The following is an 18,900-nucleotide window of genomic DNA, read 5'->3' as shown; positions in this document are numbered from 1 at the left end:
CAGAAAGATATGTACACATTTTGGAGCAACATATGCTGTCATCCAGAGCAGGATAACGGCAAACCACATTCTGCCCGGATTACAAACGCGTGGTTGCGTAAGCAGAGAGTGCGGGTGCTAATATGACCTGCCTGTAGTCCTGACCTGAGAATGTATGGCGCATTACATGCAATGAAGACCCTGTACAGTCGCGCAGCTTAAAAAATGGATGAATGGAGGAAAATTCCACTTGCTAAACTTAACCAAACTTAACTAGGCCTGGTGTGAATTCGAAATGTTATTGGTTTAGTGTGAAAACATAGAGTGCACTGAATGAAATAAGGCAGCAGGCTACGTCTGGCCTGTGAGCCTTGAAACCTGTGGTCTAAATGCAACATTTTATTTCACTTCATCACTTTGTCTTTTCAGTCACTATATACGTCACTCTGTCCTGTCTTTTTGTTCGTCGTGTTGTTTTCACCCCCCAGCCACCTCAAGGCATGGACTCCACAAGACCTCTGAAGGTGTGCTGTGGTATGTGGCACCAAGACGTTAGCAGCAGATCCTTTAAGTCGTGTAAGTTGCGAGGTGGGGCCTATATGGATCGGATTTGTTTGTCCAGCACATCCCAGTGACGTTCGATCAGATTGAGATCTGTGGAATTTGGAGGTCAAATCAACACCTTGAATGCTTTGTCATGTTCCTCAAACCGTTCCTGAACAATTTTTGCAGTGTTGCTGAGCGCATTATCCTGCTGAAAGAGACCACTGCTATTATGGAATACCGTTGACATGAAGGGGTGTACTTGGTCTACAACAATGTTTAGGTAGGTGGTACGCATAAAAGTAACATCCACATGAATGCAGGACCCAAGGTTTCCCAGCAGAACATTGCCTAGAGCATCACTCTTCCTCCGCCAGCTCGCCTTCTTCCCATAGTGCATCCTGGTGCCATCTCTTCCCCAAGTAAGCGACACACACGCACCACATGATGCAAAAGAAAATGTGATTCATCAGACCAGGCCACCTTCTTCCATTGCTCCATGGTCCAGTTCTGACAGAGTCATTAACTTTTTCAGCAATTTGTGCTACAGTAGCTCTTCTGTGGGATCGGACCAGACGGGCTAGCCTTAGCTCCCCATGCGCATCAGTGAGCCTTGGGCACCCATGACCCTGTCGCCGGTTCACCCATTGCCCTTTCTTGGACCACTTTTGGTAGGCATTAACCACTGCATAACAGGAACACCCCTCAAGACCTGCTGTTTGTCCCTTGTTAAAATCGCTCAGATCCTTACATTTCCCCATTTTTCCTGCTTCCAACACATCAACTTCGAGAACTGACTGTTCACTTACTGCCTAATATATCCCACCCCTTGACAGGTGCCACTGTCACGAGATAATCAACGTTATTCACGTCACCTGTCAGTGGTTTTAATGTTATGGCTGATCTTCTAAATCAGCGGTTCTCGAACTTTTTGCTCGTAATAACTCCTTTAACTGTCAAATAAATTCCACATATCCCTTTTTTAAAACACCATAATACAACAATTTAAATATTAAGTTCATTGTTTAAATATGTCTATTGACTAGAGCCTTTCATTCCTGAACTTTACGCCAATAGAACACATTAGGTGCAATTCTTTTTTCTTTTTAAAAATGATTTATTTATAGGCCTATTTGTTATTGAGTTATTGAAGTTGGGATTAAACCCATTCAAGTTTAAATGACCCCCTGGTTATGCTTCACAGACACTATACTGAGAACCAGTGTTCTAGATTGTTGACTTTGATGTTGACACAATCGCTAATGTCAACAGCCTGTCTAGTACGATAGATCCTAGCCAGCGTAATTGAACATTTTTTTGCCTAAGAGACTGCTTTTCAATTTGCATCAATGCAGGATTCACCAAAGGGTACGTAAAGGATGCACAGACAGCCCTCGAATACAAATAGCGGAAGATCCTGCAGCCTTGTGAACGTTGCGCGTGGGTAAACGAGGGCCGTGAGACTGCAAACACGCATACGTGTGAATATGCAGTGTGGTCCCAAGTACAGCAAACATTATCTTTTCTACTTCATACATTCCTGTGCATGCAGAAACACATTTCATTTGATGGTTTATTAGGTGGTGTGGTGTTAGTGCTTTTAGGCATTAATCCAATGTTTTTTTAAACTTTGAGTTTTCTATGAAAAAAAATAAAAGTACAAAACCTTTTTTTGGGCATAGACCCTAACAATGCCATTTCGTTCTTTGTTTAAAGATCAGCATAGTTAAATGCTTCTGACAGTCGCTGTCAGGAATAACTAACATCAAAAAACCATGACGGCAGGCGCCACTGAGAAACATGAACTCCATTCATGTCTGCATGATCAAGCGTAGCATTATGGGTAAAAAAAATAAAAAAATTAAAAAATCCCACACGATTTCAATTATTTCAACTGTTTGTGCATTTAACTTTCCTACTTTAAAAGGAGTGATTTTGTTGCTAAGTATCAATGAAAGTAAACAATATTGATCACTAGATCTAGTCCCTGGATGATGGTTGATTTTTGAGCTGAAACATGAAGCTCAGATTGTTGAAAGTATCAGGACTAAACAACCTAAGCTGAATCTAGCCCAGTGTTTAAACCCCTGTGACAGAATTAAATAACTACATTGCTGCGGGCGAAAACATGGCAACAACAGCTGTGGCATCGCTCGCAAGGTGAAGAATGGTGCCAATACTAACGGTTGGACAGCTTGAGAGTCTGGCAGAATGTATGAATTAGAGGTATAATGCAATGATGCTTATCTTTATCAGTATCTGAAAAACACTAGAAGGAAAAAAAACAACAACAACCAGAAGTAGAAATGTCAGCACTGTCATCATGGCCTGTGAAAAGATATTACTCGAAAGTTGTGCATGGGACTTTTTTTTGTGTTTTTTTTTTGTAGTGACCTCTGCCTTATTAGTCTGAGAGCAGGTTGTGAAATCTCGATTGGCGCACATGTCTGGGGACGATTAGTTGTGGTTCAGTGAACGTTCCACTTGCATATTATTGAACCGATTGTACTGACAGGGATGTTAAAGATCTTCGCTATGGCTCTGTATGTCTTTCCAGTTGAGTATTGTTTAAAAATGCGGTCCTTGAGAACTTTTGGAAGCTTCTTCACCTTCATCACGATTGACACTCATGTAAAATCTTCCCAGTCTTCCCAATGACAACACACTTTATAATGGCACGAGGTGCAATTTGCAAAAGAACATGTCATCTTTACACACTATGTATATTGTATATTTTATCTATAGTTCCTGAATGCTTTTTTTATGGAAGGCGTTTCTGCCACAGAGAAAAATAAAAACAAAAAAGGTTTATTTCTCACAATTGCACCTTTATATCTCACAATTTTGTTTTCTTCAATTCTCACAATTCAGACTTTTTATTTCTCACATAGTAATTTAGACGTCCACTTGACGCAGTACCGGAAATGTGACTAACTTCATGTAACGAGCGTGTGCTAACATCTGGATTTCCTTGTCTTGACTAGCCGATGTGTGTTGTTTTTACTGTATATAGCCTATTTATAGAGAATGATTGATGCTTTGTCTGTGCATGCTGTGTAACTCACTAAATGTCAAGTGGACGTCTAAATTGCGAGAATAAAAAGTCAGAATTGCGAGATTTAAACTTGATATCGTGAGTAAAAAATGTCAGGCTTGTGAGATTTAAATTTGTAATTGCGAAATAAAGTAAAAATTGTGTGATATGAACTCGCAATTGTGAGAAAAAGTCAGAATTGGGAGATTTAAACTAAAATTTTTTTTGAAAAAAGTCAAAATTGTGAGAAAAAAGTCCGAATTGCGAGATTTAAAGTAAAAAAATTGAGAAAAAGGTCAAAATTGTGAGATTTCAACTCAAAATTGCGAGAAAAAAGTCAGAATTGTGAGATTTAAAGTAAGAAAATTGAGAAAAAAAATCAAAATTGCGAGATTTAAACTCAAAATTGTGAGAAAAAAGTCAGAATTGCGAGACTTAAAGTCAAAATTGTGAGGAAAAAAGTCAGAATTGCGAGATTTAAAGTCAAAATTGTGCGAAAAAAGTCAGAATTGCGAGATTTAAAGTAAAAAAATTTAGAAAAAGGTCAAAATTGTGAGATTCAAACTCAAAATTGTGAGAAAAAAGTCAGAATTGCGAGATTTAAAGTAAAAAAAATTGAGAAAAAGGTCAAAATTGCGAGATTTCACCTCAAAATTGTGAGGAAAAAGTCAGAATTGCGAGATTTAAAGTCAAAATTGTGAGAAAAAAGTCAGAATTGCGAGACTTAAAGTCAAAATTGTGAGAAAAAGTCAGAATTGTGAGATTTAAAGTAAAAAAATTGAGAAAAAAATCAAAATTGCAAGATTTAAACTCAAAATTGTGAGGAAAAAAGTCAGAATTGTGAGATTTAAAGTCAAAATTGTGAGGGAAAAAGTCAAAATTGTGAGGAAAAAGTCAGAATTGCGAGATTTAAACTCAAAATTGTGAGGAAAAAAGTCAGAATTGCGACATTTAAAGTAAAAATTGCGGGAAATAAAAAAACGCGAAACAGGCTTCCATATTTTCTTCCATATCAATTTAGTTTTTAAAACCTCTCTTTTTTATGCATATGAATACATACAAAAAAGTCTATTCATATACTCATATATACAAAAATACATTTTTTAAAAGACTAAATACATTATGTATGGCGATTTGAAGTGTATAGATGTGCATGATGTATATTAAATAACAGAAACGCATTACTGTATATCAGTGTTTCTCCTGGGTTGGGATGAAGACCTGCCACCACAATTCGTCCGTTTTTCACTGTAAACCCTTGGGTTAAAATATTTTCACCAACAGTTTTGTAATGTGCATTGCTTTATCTTCCCAATAACTGCTGCTTCGTGAATATCCCCGGGGTGATACAAGATGACTTTTAAAAGATAACAATAAAACACAAATGGTCTGCAATGTCCCAGACCGCACACTACTGATGAAATAGTATGTCAGTGTTTTATAAACTTGTCAAAGCATACGAGCTCTGCTAGGTGCAATTATCTTAATGTAGCTGCTTCCACATTACAACCTGTGTGCTAAAGGGAGACATTTTTGCAGAAGAATGTCTCAGGGGATATCTGTTTGAAAGAAAAGGTTCAAATGAGCTGGATGACACCAAATCTTCTCAAACAGAAAAAACCCAGGGTTTTGCTGGTAGAATTAGTTGCTTAGCAACAAAGAGGTGGGAAATATCAAACGGTTCAAAGTTGTAAAAAAAGAAAGAAGGAAAAAAAAAAGAAGAAATGAGCAGTACGAGACAGGGGAAGCAAATGCTATTAAAACAAATTAAATGCAGTTACAGTGGTGCTTGAACGGTCTATATACTGTATCTGCATAAATATGCCCTAAAACATCATCAGAAGTCCTTAAAGTAGACAAAAAGAACCCAATTAAAGAAATGAGACAAACATATCACGCTTGGTCATTTATTTATTGAGGAAAATGATCCAATATTTCATATCTGTAAGAGGCAAAAGTATGTGAACATCTAGGATTAGCAGTTCATTTGAAGGTAAAATTCGAGTCAGGTGTTTTTCAATGAACGGTATGACAACCTGATGATCATGTTCATGCAGATTTCTAGAAATTTCTACATACTTTCAAGCACCGCTGCAGTGAATAAGAAAACAAACGTAAAGCAAAAGTAAAGACATAGAATATGATGAAATAACAGGAATAGCATGGTGGAGAGCAACCACAACTCCAGGATTCCCAGTCCTATCTAGGAACAGTGTCTATATGGAGTTCCTCTGCGTTCTCTGGTTTCATCATATCTCCCTAAAACACGCTTGTGGGTGGATTAAATATGGAAAATTGCCCCTTGATGTGAACGACTGTGTGTGTTTGTGTGTGTGTGTGTGTGTGTAGGCACAGTGTCCTCCAGGTTGTATTCCCGCCTCATACCCAACATTCCCAGGATAGGCTCTGGATCTACAGCGACACTAACCAGTATGCATGTTCAGTGAGGCAGCACATGATGATCTTAAACCGTGATTTGGAACACAGTCTGTCAGGCATTTCTCCATGTTTAAATACTATGAGAGATTTTGGCTGTCACTTATTGAAATAGTACTTTTGGGTGTTTACGCCCCGGTTTGTTCTGATGGCACTCGAGCCAGCTAGGCTACGAAACCGAATTAATATTTCATGCTGGGTTTATGTTTACTTCACAGCATCTGAACGAGCGCCTTGTGGGACTCGGGCATTGTGACAGCACACGGATGTCGTCCTAGTATTCTTCATTTCAAATGCAGCAAGTTCTCTTTCTTTTTCTCTAACAAGTCAGAGAGAGAGAGAGAGAGAAAAGAGAGAGTGTTTTTACTTACATAATTAATTGCATGGTAGCCTGGGAAAACCTTATTTCATTAAGTGAACACTCTTTATTCGATTGATCTCTGTCCAGATGGCTTAAAGTGATCTTTGCAGAAAGCCTAGGCAACTTTAGAAACATTTCTACACCGAAATATTTCCATAGCTTGCCAGAATTCACCCACAGCGACATCTGACAGGTTTTCCCAGATAACTGCAAAATGATTTACTTGAATTTTTATTTTTTTGTTTGTGATCTAAAATCGAATCAATTTGGATTATATTTTGTGTGATTAAGGGTGCGTATGCATGTGTGTGTCATATTTTGAGGTCATATATTTCTGATGACAGCCTTATTGGCTTATATTAAGCGTGACAGCGGCAACATCAATGCAATCATTCTTTCTCTGTGATGCAAAATGTACACGTAGTAGTAACATAGAGAGAGAGAGAGAGAGAGAGAGAGAGAGAGAGAGAGAGAGAGAGACTTTCTCTAACCTCAAATTACTCATCATGGTAGTCTAAGTATGTCAATTACTTTGGCTGTGTGTGGTTGTATATGCATGCATGAAGGCAGACACAATGTGAAGCTACATCTCTGCAATGGGCCGACCTTATTATCGTGCACAAATCGATATAATAAGACACGAACAAGATAATAGCACATTCTCAGTCATAGTCACCAGTGGGTATCACACCAACCTACACAACCCACACAGGCTTCCTGGTGTGGAATGGGCTGTTTACTAGCACTGTTTTATTTTTACTTCTCGCACGTTGCTTTAGCAAAGAACAAAAGCGTGTTGTTGTTTTTCTTTCTAATCTTTTATTATTAATATTATTACTAATTATGAAATTATTGTTGGTAAGAGATGACATGAGGGAAGAGCGACTGCGTCTTCTCGTCGTTGCTATCATGTATTGAGGCGTGTTCGCTCCGAAAGGTCACACACTCTTTCATACCGGCTCTAAGTGAGTGCAACGGAAGAGTAATAAATAAAGATGGCTGAGATAACATTTAGATAATACCTTTGACCTCTTTGATACTTATCAGCTGTCAGCCTGGATTAGTGTGTGCAGCTCGTGGCCAATATGAAAGAAACCCCAGCTTGCCATGTTACTTAGAACCCGGAAAACCTCAAGTCTGCTTCCCTGAAGTCTGTTCTGTCATGGAAAATGGAAAGGAACAGCTTTAACCACTGCGTGTTCAAAAATCGCAGACACTGGAGACCATAAATATGAAATCACCTTTCAGAACTCTTCACCATATCGAGAATTATAACACACGTTCAACGACGGCACTTTTTAAATGAGCTGTTTCTATAGAAACCATAATGCACTACTGTCAGAGCTGCCGTCGTAGAAAAGTATTTAACACCTACCTTCTGACCATTCAGATTCAAGAATTCGAGAGTACTGTGGTGTAAAAGAGTACATGTACGTGTGAACACTTTAATTTGCTCTCTATTTGTGAGGGTTGACGTGTTAACCTTGCGACCTGGGCTTATTTTTGGCAAAGTTCATTTAATGGCTAAAAAAAACCCCTGAAAATATTTCTCTTTGGTTGCAGATATAATGATGATACAGGGTTAAGTTTGGGTATGGTGTAGTGGAATGTATATAGAGTATTACTCTAAATAGAATAATAACTTGTACTGTATATCTTGTGCATTCATAATCGGAGAGACCGAGAGAGACGATATTACTCAACTGAAGACAGCTGACAAATGAAAGGAAAAACAGCATAAAGAGTGTTAATAAGGTATTGCATCACCACAAGTCAATAGAACAGCTTCAGTGCACGGTGGCATTGATTCTACACCATGTCCGGAACTGTACTTGAGTGACGTCTAACATTTCGCTTCAAAATCTCCCATTGGTGTACGACTGAGTTATGATCTGGTGAGTGCATGTGATTTACCACTGTACCCAGTGAGGTCACCGGGATAGAAAGGTTTCATTATAGGATCAAGGTGATCAATCAAGAGCTGTATCGATTTGCAGTTACTCTTCCCAAACCATACCAGTGTCTCTCACAGCAAAACAGAGCCAGCATTTTCCCCACTTTAATTTGTCGCCTGTCTGCGTTTTAACATGCCCTTGTTGACTTCAGTTCTCATTGGAGAAACCCCCTTTCCCAGGTTAATGACTAGTACTTTATCAGTTCCTGTACAGTTTGTTTCGATAAACCCCGTGCTTGTCGAAATTCAAGAGCCGAACTTGGCCACGAGGCATGGCGAACAGAAGCCATTTCTTATACGAAGCAGCAGAGAGGACAAATAACCCTGTTTGTAAATGTAAATAAAAGCAATAAACTCATTACGATTTCAAAATATAAGATGTTCAAATGAGAAGTTATGCCAAATACTTTATCTATGCGTGACAGCTGACCGTTGATCATTTGCCCAATGGATAAAAGGAAATAGAGTCTACAAAAGAAATTGCTTCAGCTACTATATATTGTGTTTGCTGCCAAGGAAAATTGCACTCCATGCAGAGAGGAATTATTAAAGTTAAAGCTAGGGATTTGGGGCCATATCTGTGTTATGGCTTAGGATCACTAAGATACAAACATAACACGTGTATGTGTCAGACAGAGAGAAGAGAGTTATCTATTTGTGTGCCTACAAGGTCTGTCTAGACCATCTATTGAACCGAAACCTTCATACGTCTTAAGACGGAGTGACATTTCCCATCACACATGCTTGGAAAAGAAAGTGTCCCTCAGAAAAATATGTCCCCTCTGGCAGGCTTCACTGTGTGTGTGTGTGTGTGTGTGTGTGTGTGTGTGTGTGTGTGTGTATGAGTGTTTGACAGAGCAGCTTGCTGCTGGCTTAGAAAATGGTGCCAGTGTCGGCCCACAGACAATCACAAAAAAACATCTTATAAGGGAGGCAATCTTGAGCCACAATACTGCCAACACGTAATTGATTTTTTTTTTAAAAATAATAAAATAAAATAATAAAAAAAACCCATATTGTTTAATATTTCATAATCTGCATTTAAAGAGAAAACATATTTGTAATATCCATTATAAAATGAAAAGAAAAGGTCTTAAAAAAAAAAAAAAAAAAGAACCATACAAAGAGAATCTTTGAAGTTATTCTTAATGTAAGCGCAAAAGGCTGGCTGTCTAAAAACGATTACAGAGGATTCACATAATTCAAAGGTTGTGATAATCGCTTATGACGAGGTAAAAGAGCCTAGCATGAACACGAACACTTGAAATGAATTCAGAGAGATGGGTTTACTCCAGGAGAAGGTTTAGCATCCATATCCAGGAAGCCTTTATTGACAATACACAATCCAAAATTCAAAACAAAGCACAAACCAGGCACCAAACTACAGAACCAGAACAATTGAACAGGCAAGAGGTCTAGACACATTCAAGGCTAACGAGAATGAATAAAGTTCAAAATGTACAGAACTGGTGAACTGGCAAGACTTCGCAATGGACTACTGAAATCTCAGAGCTTATATGTGAAATGATGAAGAGAACAGGAAATGGAGCATTAGAGGTCATTCTAGAGCCTCTGTTAAGGAGGGGTAATATGGTAATGTCACGAGCTGGGGTTACACATTTGCTCTCTGCAGGAAAGGGAAAAGAGAATAGTTGTAGTGAGTGTCTTTGGTGTTGGGGCAGCCATGCAGGAGTTGGCTCAGGAAGAAGCATGCAGCAGGATCAGAATCTAAGTGGATCTAAGCCTAGTGGAGATACTTCCTCCAGTGAATAAAGCTAATGCATGGTAGTGCATGGTAGTACACTCTAGTGTAGCTCAATCAGCACCTCAATTTTCTCTCCTGGTGTGTCTTCTTATCTAGCCATGTACTCGCTGCCAGTTCGGGTTACTCAACGTAATTATTGTATGCAATCAAGCCGTAAATGAATAGGTCTGGCTTTGAGTGCATGTGTTGTGTTTCATTAAATTTCCTGGTCACTGTGGTCTGTGCCATTAATGCTCCAGGTGTGGTGAACTCTTTGAGGCAATTTCGAGGCATTCATCATTGTCTTCACCCCTGTGTATATCTGTTTTTGGTGCATACCTGCTGGAACAAAGTGTATGTGGGTTTAGTAGTCTCCAACCTACAGTGTAGGCCTCGTCTTCTGTGTGGATCTAGTACATCTATCTATCTGTCTGTCTGTCTGTAGTGCAGAACAAGCCAAGCATAACAGACCCAGCCTCAGTGCCAAGCCTGGGCTTTCAATCACAGTGTCCGCAGGTGGAAGAGGCCATTCATATTGTTGTGCTTGCTTCCCGCATTGTCAGACATCAACCAAGTTAAGTAGCATCATTTGCTTGGACCGTCCATTGGTGGATTGAAAATCTGTGATGAAAGATCTCTATCTTTGCAAGCTGTGTCCAAATGATTCTGGGTTTGAAAAATTATTGGGTATTCCTCACCTACACATTCTTGTGACAACACAACCATTACAGTGGTTGCACAGGCATCCATCTGCAGGACAAATAGCTGACTGTCTAGGTTTATTAGCACCAGTCCCGCTGTTCTGCTGAACGATGCTTTCAGCCGTTGGAACTCATTTCACCATCTTAAGCCCAACTTTTTTGTTCAGATCTGAAAAATATGAATATGGGGGAAAACGGAGGCACAAAACTTATAAGAACGTGAGAACCTCTGAGGGTGTTATTGCATGTGTTCTTGTATATCTGGGCATTTGTTGGACACATTGGGGATAGTTCTTCACAGAAATTTATGGAACAGACTATCAGGTCTCTAGCCAATAAGCTAGTTGGCGCATTTCACTAAGCGTTTGGTTTTGCCACTCCACCAGACCACTGGTTTAATGGTGATAAACTGATGTCTTCTATTGAAGACACATCCACCATGAGTTAAGAAAACCACCCAACCCATTTGAAGATCCTAAAACAGGTCTATATCATTATCAAGGGTACACTTAGTGAGTTCTTGTGCCTTGGACATCCTGGCTTTCAATAAATCCTTGGTGAATGTTTTCAATCAGACCACCAGCTCCTATGTGACACGCTGTTGTTGCACTGTGGTCATCAGGAGATGCTGTAAAGAAGACTTCCAGTGATGTGATAGAATTAGAAGCATTAATACATGGTATAATACAGCTCATTTACTTTCTCCATCTTTTTCTCTGGTGCACAGCTTGCTTATCTGGCCCCACATGAGCCTGACAGCCTGGGTTGCTCAGTGTAATTATTGCTCTCAAGCAACAAATGTGTGGCTCAGGTGCACATTTTGTAAAGCAACTGCTCATGAATGGTTGTATAGAGCTGATCCATAATTACTCAAGATTTATAGGTACATATTTAATATTCTAACTACAGATGGAATTTGTCACTTGCCCAGGTGCAATTGCATTGTTATATGAGACAAATGGGCTACATAGCTGCCTTTGTGCAACCACATTAGTTATAAAGTAGTCCTGTTTGTCGGTACCTCTGGAGCTGGGGGTTCGATTCCCGCCTCTGCCCTGTGTGCTTGGAGTTTGCATGTTCTCCCCATGCTCCGGGTACTCCGGTTTCCTCCTCAAGCTGATTGGCATCTATAAATTGCCTGTAGTGTGTGAATGTGTGTGCCCTGCAATGGGTTGGCACCCCATCCACGGTGTCCCTTGCCTTGTGCCCAGAGTCCCCTGGGATAGGCTCCAGGTTCTTACACGGCCCTGTGTAGGATAAGCGGTATAGAAAATGGATGGATGGATGGATGGATGGGTTTTCTTACCACTACGGTAAGGCCATGGCACATTTAGAGGGTAGATGCTGCACATGGGATATCTTTTAAGAAGTGCTTTTGGAGGAAATTCATTTGGACTAGCCAAATGTCTCCACAACATTAAACATTATTTCCATATGGTAACATATTGTTCTAAAAAAAAAACTATAAATACATGCTCCCATGCACTTTTTTTTTTTTTAAGTGTGTTATAAACAGAACTACAACATTGATTGATTCATGTAGGTGTTTAGAATATTTTGCATTTCAGTCTGAGTCACACTGTATGTTTATTTGACTTGGATGTACAGTTGCACTAGTGCCTGTGTCACATGGTAAATTTATGAACCTCTGATGTTACAACTACAGAAACCAAGCAGAAATATGCAAAAGAGACAGATGGGAGGACGGACAGAAAAGCCTGCATACTAAAATAAATGGAGGCTGTATTGCTGAACTCAGACGTAAAAAGATAGCTTCATGCTGGATATTTTTGATAAATTGGATTATATTTTGTCCATATGGCATAGCAAATTAGGATAATGCTCATTTTCTGAAATAGCAGATGGGTAATTGTAACTCTACTTAAAACTGTTGCACTTCTTTTCGGTAGATTTATAATAAACCTAAAAGGTTTTTTTTTTTTTTTTTTTTGCCACAGAAAAATCAGTTTGGGCTGTGGATGATATAGTCCGTTCAAGTTATACTTGACAAGACATTAATCACTAATGTAAAAATAGCAGTAGTACAAAATTACATCTGAATGGAACAATAACGATAATTGTGTGATCAATCAACCTTTCCAACAGCATCCACTTTAAAAGCAGCCCACTTGATTGGATGCAGTAACCCAAAGACTGACTGGATGTTGGAAGCCGTGTAAATAGATGATATTTTGCAAGGGTACCAAGGTGATCTCTTTTCACCAGACTGTGTTTTCGTGAGTCTGCTCCATGTTTAATGAGCTACTCTGAAGAAGGCCCAGATGAGCGCAGTGTTCTTTTAACAGTCCTTTGAAGTGCTTCCCAATTTGCAACGTCTTATGTTATTGATTTCATAAACAGCCGCCATGGTTCCACTCAAGCTGTGGGGGAAGAGACCAATAACAAAATCCTTCAGAAGGATGGAGCAGGCATGCAAATCACGATAAGCCTGGATTCCAAGCACAGCCACGAGCACTCTTTAATCAATGGCCGGCAATTATTTCCTAATAACCGGAGTGTTTTATCATGAGGATGAAGTGAGATGTAATCAGTTTGCCGGGTAGAGTGGGGGCATTGACTTTTGCTGCTGTATGAAGACTCTTTTTTCCCTCCCTCTCTCTTTAAATTAAACATAAATGCATTTCTGTAAATATTTATATAGTATTTACAATAATCTTATGTGAATAATCACTCTTTGCACCATTAGTTCATTCAGCAAGCATTCACAGGTTAGCATACATACAAAAGGACAGTACATTGTAGAGAGATTCTTTAGGATACTTTTGTAGTTTAATGTCGTTGTGGATGCTGGTATTTCTTTATTATTAGTTTAGCGCTTTTCTTAATAAGCAGAAGGAGCAATCGAAGCTCCAGGCTTCAATTTTTCTCCAGATTAGGTTCTAGTACATGTGGCAGAGTATTCTTTAGCACCTTGAAATTGCTCAATTAGCCATTATTCGGCACTCCTGGCAGGTGGCAAATCAAGCTAGTTAGTTGTCAAGTATTTACATTTGAATTGGGACTCATTTATCAAGCTGGATACCAATGGATCTATTCATAAATCATATATATGGAGTATATTTACAGCATTTATAAGATGCCCTTATCCAGAGCAATTTACAGATGTGCAGGGACTGGGACTAAAGGTACGATCGAGAAAGTTTATTGAAATCCATTTGTTTGATAGAATTTTCATTAATTAAAGAATATGAATAAAAAAAGAAAAGAAAACAAACCAGGACAAACCCATATATTAAGACAAATAAAACTTTCATTCAGTTATTACAAACGAAATACTATTGTATAAACAGAGGACGGGCCAGTGTGTCTGAGCACAGCCGTAAGCCATAAACAAATGCCTCGGGTGACAGAAGATTTAGTACAGGTCACTCTTATAAGTGAAAGGATGTTTAAAGATCAGTATGAGGTGGTTTGTTTTTTTTTTCTCGGAGGACGAAACTGGCTTATAAATCGGTTCCGTTCGCCACGGCATCTTCTTTTAACACTTCGAAACACTTCTAGCACATCGGCCGAGACACTTAAAACAATTTTATAATAGTTTCCCCGTGTGACCTGCTCAGTATGCATGATCACGTGGATACAGTATGGATTTTGTTTTTTTTCTCCTCTGATTTCATGTCACACCGTTTTAACTTAATTCACAACGAATTCATCTTTTCTGTAATTGCACTGCTATATATATATATTTTTTTTACTGGTCTTGAATTGAGTTAAAATAACTTCCATTTCTTGCTTTCTGCCTTTTCTTTCACCATTTAGTAGCCATTTCGTGTTTCCAGCCCTCTGTGAATGTGACCTTTTATGGAGTTTTGTGGGTGTCATTAAATGCAAATGAGCTGGGTCAGGAAGACGCTTTGCACTTTATGGGGGATCAGCAAATCAGTGTTTCCCAAACATTTGTAAATCAGTTGGAAATTTTCCGTTTGGGTTGGCTTATGCAAACATTTACACACAATAGCCTTTTCTCAAGCAAGAAACTCATGCTTGGACCCACAACGGTTAATAACAACTGACATATTTCCCTCCTTACATTCCTATCCAAGAGCTTGGACGTGGAATGCTCAGATAGGTGTCTTCATGCATTCAGCTGAATGAGCTCCTGGATCCCGTTCATTTTAGTCACAAGGACACGCATTCTTTGCGCAAAGCCATCTATCCTCCGTCTCCTTGAATGAGCTGCTGCCTCTGACACTGTGAACCACCAGATTTTCATTTCCACTCTTGCCAACTTGGAGACTGAGAGTAACACTCTGACCAGGGTCGTATTATATTTACAGAATCAATGATGTTTATTAAGGTTGAGATGTCCTCTGCAACCTATTTATCCTGACTGATACAAGGAACATACAAAGTACACCTATTTCTATCAGCACTAAACACAACTGTTGCAGTCCAAGATCCCATACTGTGGACATAATAAGTGTTGTTCAGCCCAAAACTAGTCATGCCTAGTCTTGTTTTACAACATGGTAATAAAAACTTACTGACAAAAACAACATTCTGATATGTACTTGAATGACAAGAGCTGCCTATGTGGTTGATTACAGCCTCCGATGTGTGTACGTGTTTCAGAAAGAGAGAAAGGTTAGCTGTGATTAAATCAGATACAGAGAACTAGATTCAGAGAGCACAAGTGTGTAAGAATAAATTGTGTGAGCATGTGATTAGGGAGATGGAAATGTCTGTTGAGAGTTCATATTTGAAATGATGAATGCTAATTACTGGTTGAAGTTCTTGCATAATGTATCACCATAAAAAAAATCTTACAGCTAGGAGCCTACGCGCCCCAAAACATTTTTTTCCCCAAAATGCCTTGCACTGGTCCCAATAATATTGTAAAAAAAAATATATACCCCTAGGGGTTAAAGGCCGTAGTTCTTTAATGGGTGCCAACAATTTTGGAATGGCACCGTTCAAATTAAGTGATCAACATTGAAATTATGCAACAGTTTTATACAACAGTTGTATAACCAAGAAATTAATACTGAGCAACTGATATTTCAGATTCCCTGTTTTTTGGGGAGAAAGGTCGATGTAATGCTGAATGCAAATCAAGTCCACAGAAAACATTTACACATGCGAATGCCAGAAACTTCATGAGAAGGATGTAGAAAAGCAGCTAAAAGCTCCACTGGTTCAAATGTAATAATCCTTCATGCTTTAGATCAGCGCTCATCAACCATCTTCCTTGAGATCTACCGTCCTGCAGGTTTCATCTCCAACCAAAATCTCCAAACACACCTGTTTTAGTTGATTAGATGGTCAGCTGGTCACGATTATGGTTGGAGCTAAAGTCTTCAGGAAAGTGGAGCTCCAGGAGTAGGGTTGGTCACTGACCACTGCTTTAGATGACGACCCCCTGGGCAATGGAATTGTAAAATTGAGGACCATCTCCCTAGGCTCCTACATAATAAATCCATCTCCTTAACCACTAAGTCCTTTCACAACCCTATATTGCTGAGCTTTCCATGTCTAACACCACACAAGCTTTCTATCTTCTGGAGTATGGGTGAATTAAAAACATAGTGCACCCAACATTACAGCGACTGTAAACTCCTTTCCATGTAGGAACAAGTCAAAAGTCCCATAACTGCACAAGCTGTTCAAAATTACACCCACATCACACATGGGACTGTGCCATTAATTTATTGGATCACCCCTATGCAGTCATGGTTACTGATTATTATTTGCTAGGACCTGTGCAATGGAAAAAATATGTGCAGAAGGTGTCCTTCCAGTTTTTTGGCTATTGCAGGCTTCTTGTTTGTGGAGAAAGATGATGGGAGTCTTTGACTCTGCGTTGATTACTGTAGCCTTAATGTGATCATAATGAAATACCATGACCCATTACTGTTGCAGGAGCGGTGGTAAAGTGGAATACAGCTTCCACCAATGCACCAGACTGCTACGAGTGTATGTATTTGTCAGCGCCCTCTCAGTGCAATTGATATATTTCTCAATATATCAATTGCATCCTTATTTTCTCACTGCCTAAGGGCAAATCCAAATCTCTCAATTGGAATGACTCTGCCTCAGACACCTGAAGGATGTCTGGGATCATCCTGACCCATTATTGCCATTCGTAGTAGAGATAGACGCTTCAGAGATCAGAATAAGGGCAATTCTGGCACAGCATTATAAAATCCCCTGAAATTACAGCCCTGTGCTTTCTATTCCAGGAAACGTAGCCCAGCAAAGGTACTAGCTGGAGGGTGCAGAAAATTCCCAGTGACCACAGAAACCTTAGATCTGTGAAATCAGCACAACAATTAAACTCCTACCAAGCTTGTTGGGATATTTCACCCTGTTCAAATCCTCTCAGCTTGCGGAAACACAAGGTGCTATATCGTGAATTCGTGAAAGATATCTTGAACCTCAGTCCAAACGAAGAATTCTGCATTCTTACATCTATTCACTGGGAGATCATGGAGAACATCACCAGAGCCCAAAATGACAAGTCTGAATACCCCCAATACAAGACATTTGTTCCTCAGATTAAATGGGACATCTCATAGAACTTAACATCTAAAGAACAATCACTCTTGTTTATGACAAATTTTGGTGGTCATCCCTAATCAAGGCCAAAGCCCTTATCAAACATCCTTGCTGACTATCCAAATCCCAAGGCTTTACCACAATAGTATTCATCCTTGACTGCTTCTTGAAAGCTTGTCATCTTGTGCCACTCCCCAAAATCCCCACTGCCATGCAGACAGTTAAAATTATATATACTGGATATTGTGGTGTTCCAATAATATGGTATCCCACAGGACACGGACATTATAAACAAAGGGGAGCAATTCACGTCACAAAGCATTCTGTCAAATATTCGATATCAATGTCAGCCTTTCATCTGGGTACAACCCATAGACTATCAGGCAGAACATCAAATAAGAAAAATTCTCAGGTACTGCTGTACTAACAACCTACATGACTGAAATGGTTTCTTCATTAGTGATGATAAACAGCTCTATAGCTTTAATATAATTTTGCAAAGTATTCCTATTAAACTCTAAGCCAAGTTCCTGTTCATTTTGAGTTACTCCCTTGTCTGCTTTGCTTTGATATCTGGATTGTGTTATCCACCATGATTACCTGGATTTTTTTTTTTTTTTTTTATAATAAACTGCCTCTGCACATGAATCATTCTCCTCCTGAATCTCTTAGTGTTAAACCCATCCCTAACCTTAACCACCTAACATAAGAAGAAATGCTGTTTACAAAAGAAGACGTGTCGTTGTTATTGTTTTTAGTCTTTTTAATATTATTACACATACATACATACATACATACATACATACATACAGAGACCTCTTTAAGGAGGAATGTAAAGCTGTGTCATTCTGAACATGAGAGATGCCACAGGAACAGAACACCTGCACATCTGGCTGCATTGACATGTTGTGTGGGTTTGCGTCTTTCTCAATATTTTCTTTCCTCCACTTGTTTTTTAATTTCATGCACCACTTTGTCAGCGTTCCAAACGTCTATTTTTAGCCCCATCACAGAACTTTGATACACATAATAAAAGCTGGTTCGCATGTCTTTGGTTTAGCTGTGCACGTATGTACACAGTACACACAGACCTTGTACGATACAAATAGGTGTTGCTATGTGAGTACGTAATAGATTATTCCGAATGGTTAAACCTCAGGTTTTGAATCCAACTCTTTGCCTTGCTATTTTATTAGCCTTGCTCATTTTTTTTTTTATTGTAGGATTATGGCCAATCGAGATTAATATTCTATTAGTCTTCTCAGTAAGAAGCACTTGGAAATGTTTGCCAACAACATCATGAGGAAGAGAATTCAGCTAATCGGAAAGCTTCTCAGAAAAGCCTGCTGCACTCACACCACTGGGAGGCGCAGTACTGATCTTGTAGAGCAGTGGTCACCAACCCTGCTCCTGGAGATTTACCTTCCTGTAGCGCCAACCATACCTGTGAACACTTGGCCATCTAATCATTGCCTTAAGAAGTTCTTGATCAACTAAAACAGGTGTGTTAGAACCACAGGTGTGGTTGGAGATGAAACCTGCAGGAAGGTAGATCTCAAGGAAGAAGGTCGGTGAACACGGTTGAAGCGCATCATCGGTGCATCCATCAGGTCACACCACCACTGAAGGTAT

Source organism: Ictalurus furcatus, chromosome 29, assembly GCF_023375685.1.
Source record: "Ictalurus furcatus strain D&B chromosome 29, Billie_1.0, whole genome shotgun sequence".
NCBI classification, from domain to species: Eukaryota; Metazoa; Chordata; class Actinopteri; order Siluriformes; family Ictaluridae; genus Ictalurus; species Ictalurus furcatus.
The sequence above is the reverse complement of the archived record's forward strand: the minus strand, read 5'-3'. Positions refer to the sequence as shown.